Source organism: Dendropsophus ebraccatus, chromosome 9, assembly GCF_027789765.1.
Source record: "Dendropsophus ebraccatus isolate aDenEbr1 chromosome 9, aDenEbr1.pat, whole genome shotgun sequence".
In the NCBI taxonomy this organism is placed as follows: Eukaryota; Metazoa; Chordata; class Amphibia; order Anura; family Hylidae; genus Dendropsophus; species Dendropsophus ebraccatus.
The window spans coordinates 108,754,026-108,760,025 of NC_091462.1; positions in this window are offsets into that span (position 1 = coordinate 108,754,026).

Genomic DNA, 6,000 nt, shown 5'->3' on the forward strand with positions numbered 1-6,000 from the left:
GGTCCACTTACAATCTGTTCGCTGTCCGCTGATGAGGACCCTCCGGTACAAGAAGCGAGGTCAGCGGTGCTGGAGTGACCGGGTCCCGGAGAAATGCTGGTCTCAGGTATGGGCCCCTCATTCTGATCAGCAGAGGCCGGGATGAAGGCCCGGCGAAGACTTCCGTCGTCCAGCGGGGCAGCGGCCCAGCTGGTGTCGCTGTAGGATGGGAGCGGTGCTAGCAGACAGGCAGGATTGCTCTCCGGCAGCTCCGGTATCACAGGAGCTGCGGCTGCAGGCAGGTGCTCCTCGTAGGCCACCATCTTGTCACGCTCTGGCCGGAACTTGTAGCAGGAAGGGGAGGAGCGCCAGGCTGGAGGATCAGGTTCCAGAATCTGCCCAGCAACAGTGACGTCATCCGGCCCAGGCAGCCAACCAGGAGAAGTCAATGGAAAGTCTATGGCGCCGGGCGATTCCCGCGCTTTGGCAGCATGGCTGTTAACCCCCTCCTCACCGGGGTATGGCGCAGCCAGAAATTGAAGAAGACGGCGGCCCTCTTGTGTACAGTTTAGGGCCCGAAACACTTCAATCACCCCCATAGTAATCGGCAAAGTCTCTGGGGGGTAGCAGTACAGTTCTGGGGGGCAAATATGAACACCGCAGGGTGTACGTATCCTGTTCGTGACGCCAAATGCGATTCCCTGGCCCCTGGGGGCCACTTCCGCAGTGCTGGTGTTATGAGCGGGCAATGACCGGGGCAGCTGCAGGGGTTATACTTGTCACGGTATAGGCCTGAGGGCAGCACAGCTGTAGGGACGGTCTGTGGAATCTGCGGGTGATGATGGGCATGCGATTCCTCGCTGCACTTAGTCAGGGCACCAGTTAGTGGACACCAATGCCAGGGTTCAGTAACAGCGGTTTTATTATAGATGAGGTAACTAGTAGCAACAGTTCTGTCCGGATGCAACCGGGTATATAGCAGGCTTTGACAAATAAAGCAGGAGTGGTGCTGCATAGGCTGTGAGAATACGTGCCGGATGATGAGAGTAGGAGTATGAGAGAAATAGCGTTGCTGGGTGGATTAGCTTGAGAGTAATACTTGCTGTGAATCCTTGTAGCGATGAGGAGAGATAACGGAATGACACCCAGATGAGAGAGAAGAATCCGGACACTTGAGCAGGCAGATACAGCCGAAGACTTGAATACAGCAGCAGACTCAGTCACTCTTCTGAGGGAGAGGACAGAACAACACATCCTCCTTGCTTGAAAGCAGGGGCTGAACTGACTTGTCAGCAGGAAGTGGGAGATCACATGGTTGCTCCTGGCCAGAGCTAGTCGGCCATTGGAGGAACCATGGTTACAGGTCACGTGATCAACAGCCTTGCATACCACTGTACAATGCAATAATACACAGGAATACATGAGAATACACATGAGAATGCACATCACCAGAGAATACTAGGGGAAAACCAGCAGCAGTTGCAGTGCAAACACTTACCAGAACAGGCATTGACACAGCAATAGAAATGGCCATAATAGGAGTAGTAGTCTGCATGTTCTGGGACACTGCAGGAGATTGGCATCATGTGAATATGGACCAAAATCTCTGAGGAAGCTTCCAGCACCCTGTTGTATCTATGCCACCAAGAATTGAGGCAGTTCTGAAGGCAAAAGGGGGTCCAACCCGTTACTAGCATGGTGTACCTAATAAAGTGGCCGGTAAGTGTATATATACATAAATTTATATATTTATACAGCCCAGCATACCATCATATATATATATATATATATATATATACACACACATATATATATGTATATATACATCCCGGCATACCATTATTAATATATATATATATATATATATATATATATATATACATCCCGGCATACCATCATATATATATACAGCCCAGCATACCATTATATATATATATATATATATATATATATATACATACAGCCCAGCTTACCATTATATATATATATATATATATATATATATATACAGCCCAGCATACCATTATATATAATACAGCCCAGCATACAATTATATATACAGCCCAGCATACAATTATATATACAGCCCAGTATACAATTATATATACAGCCCAGCATACCATTATATATACAGCCCAGCATATCATTATATATATATACAGCCCAGCATACCATTATATATACAGCCCAGCATACAATTATATATACAGCCCAGCATACAATTAGCTTTCCCTACCGCCTGGTTGCACTGATTACTCATTTTACGACTGCCCCTAAATCCTTCTACTCTGAAGTCTTTACTAACACAGAACTGCTGATATAATACTCGGATAGAGGATTCCTTCTACCCAGGTGCATTATTTCACATTTGGAAACATTGAGCTGCAGTTTCCATTGTTTGGACCACTTATCTAGTAAGGCTAAATCATTTTTCATATTACTGACACCACCAGGAATATCAGCCCTATTGCACACTTTTGTGTCATTAAATAACCTTACCTACCAAACCTTCTCCTATGTCAATATCCTTACCTATCAACCCTTCTCCTATGTCACTATCCTCACCTACCAAACCTTCTCCTATGTCACTAACCTTACCTACCAGCCCTTCTCCTACGTCACTATCCTTACCTACCAAACCTCCTTCTATGTACTTATCCTTACCTACCAACCCTTCTCCTATGACACTATCCTTACCAACCAAACCTTCTCCTATGTCACTAACCTTACCTACCAGCCCTTCTCCTACGTCACTATCCTTACCTACCAAACCTCCTTCTATGTACTTATCCTTACCTACCAATCCTTCTCCTATGTCACTATCCTTACCTACTAAACCTTCTCCTATGTCACTATCCTTACCTACCAAACCTTCTCCTATGTCACTATCCTTACCTACCAACCCTTCTCCTATGTCACTATCCTTACCTACCAAACCTTCTCCTATGTCACTAACCTTACCTACCAAACCTTCTCCTATGTCACTATCCTTACCTACCAACCCTTCTCCTATGTCACTAACCTTACCTACCAAACCCTTTCCTATGTCACTATCCTTACCTACCAAACCCTTTCCTATGTCACTAACCTTACCTACCAAACCCTTTCCTATGTCACGAATACACACTTTTTTAGTATGTTTGTGTGTTTTTAACATTTTTATTAGCCTCATCAGTAAATTTTCTATATAACTCATTAAGGATAGCTTCATGAGTACAGGATCTGCACTAAAAGCCTCTGAGCTAGGGGTGAAGGAAAGGGTAGGCTGAACTTTTCACCCTTTACAAAAGGCGGGATCAGTGCAAAAAAACAGACGGGAAGAGGGATAGGCTGAGAATGGGATGGGGATAAGCTGGGGACGAGATGGGGATAGGCTGGGGATAAGCTGAGGACGGCATGGGCATAGGCTGGGGATGTGCTGAGGACAGGATGGGCTGGGGACGTGATGGGGATAGGCTGGGGACGAGATGGGGATAGGCTGGGGATAAGCTGAGGATGGGATGGGCTGGGGACGTGATGGGGATAGGCTGGGGACGGGATGGGGATAGGCTGGGGACGGGATGGGGATAGGCTGAGAATGGGCTGGGCAGTGTGAAGAGGTTGCAGAGGTGTTACAGAATGGTGCAGGACGGTGGGTCTTACACACCAGGATTCAGGGGTCTCTTTTCTCTAATGCAGCGGTGGCCAAAAAAAGCTATTGACATTTTCTAACCTGACATGTTCCCTTTATGTTTATGAAAGGCTGAACACAGTCCCAAATATACAGACACATATGTACACACATACAAACACACAAGTTCAAACATACATTTAGGCACACGCATATATGCACACACAAAACGACAGCCACACATCCAGTTACATATATACATATACATATTCTCTATAATATATGTCAGATAGGAGGTAAAAAATGTGTGTGTGTGTGTATATATATATATATATATATATATATATATATATATATAAAACATGTGTATGTGTGTATATATGTGATCAGTGTATACACAATTGTAAACTTTATTTATATAGAGTCTTAGAAGGCAATAATCACAGTAGTATAGTTATTAAATTATTATTTTTAAATTTTTATCTGGAATCTTAAAAAGCAATAATCACAAAAATATAATTCATGTAGACATATATACCTAAAAAACATCACATGTAACAAAAAATCTAAAATCATAAAAGCATAAGTAATGAAGCCAAAGTGAGCCGTCCGCGCAGGACCCTTGCGCTGACTGCTTCTAATTATAGCGATCGTAAGTCACGTATAAGTTGAAGATGTATTGTTGCAAATATATGGCTTGTTGTTGTGGTGAGTGTTCCAAGTCTCTCTACCTGTTATCTCGTTTTGTATTAGGATATAATAAAGTTTTTCATCATTTGGTAATAATGATGATGGTAATAGAATAGCATATCGGTATTCCAGTTGCGTTTAATTTGTCGGCACACATCAGAGTTTTCTATAGTAGATTTTTGCAGAAATCAATAGTCCAGGCAATTTTAAGAAACTTTGCAATTGGGTTTATTAGCCAAAAAATTTATTTGTATCATGAAAAAGCAGTTTGAAGCTCCCCCCCCAACAAAGAGTTAAGACAGTCAGCACTGACCTCTCTGACCTTTGAATACAGCTTCACCCAGCTCTGTGCCTGTAATCCTTTGTTCTCTGCTCTGTTACAACAGTGACACTTTAACCTCTTAAGGACGGAGCCCAAAATGGCCTTAACCCCTTAAGGTCAAAGCCAATTTTCGTTTTTGCGTTTTTGCTTTTTCCATTTTATGATTAAAAGTCCATAGCGATTGCATTTTTTCACCTAGAGACTTATATGAGCACTTATTTTTTGCGAAACCAATTGTACTTTGCAATGACAGTCATTATTTTTCCATAAAATATGCTGCAAAACTGAAAAAAATTCATTTGCGCTGTCAAATTGAAAAAAAAAAAACGAAATTGTTTTGATTTACGCCATTCGCCCTATGGTAAAACTGACTTGTTATGCATGTTCCTCAAGTTGTTACGATTACAACGATATATAACATGTATAACTTTTATATTATCTGATGGCCGGTAAAAAATTCAAACCATTGTTAACAAATATATGTTCCTTAAAATCTTAAAATCGCTCTATTCCAATGCTTATAGCGCTTTTATCCTTTGGCCTATGGGGCTGTGTCAGGTGTCATTTTTTGCCCCATGATGTGATCTTTCTATCGTTACCTTGATTGCGCATATACGACTTTTTTATCACTTTTTATTACATTTTTTCTGGATTTAATACGACCAAAAATGTGCAATTTTGCACTTTGGAATTTTTTTGCGCTGATGCCGTTTACCGTACGAGATCGGGAATATGATTAATTAATAGTTCGGGCGATTACGTGCGCAGCGATACTAAATATGTTTATTTATTTGTTTATTTAATACTTTATATTTATAAAATAGGAAAAGGGGGGTGATTTGGACTTTTATTAGGGGAGGTGATTTTTTTATTAATAAAAACACTTTTTTACTTTTTTTATTTACATTAACTAGAAGCCCCCCTGGGGGACTTGTATATACATAGCACTGATTTCTCAGAGATCAATGCTGTGTATATACACAGCAAAGATCCATTAGATCGGTCATAGATTGCTATGCCCTGCTGCAGGCCACAGCAATCTATTGCCGAGCCGGGATCAGCGTCATTGCGACTCTGAGGCCCGGGCCGGCCAGAAGAATCGATCTCCCCCCCGCTATCGCATCCTGGGGGGGAGATCCGACCCACTAGACACCAGGGATGTTGTGCATAAAGCACTTCAATGCAGCTGTCAGGTTTGACAGCTGCATTGAAGTGCTTAATTAGCCGGCGCAGCAACGGGACCCGCGCCGGCTAATAGAGGCACTGCCCGTACCAGGTACGTCATGGGTCGCTAAGGGGTTAAGGACTGGACCAAATTTCAGGAATAGGACCTGTGTCACTTTATCCATTAATAACTTCGGGATGCTTTTACCTATCCGGCTGATTCTGAGATTGTTTT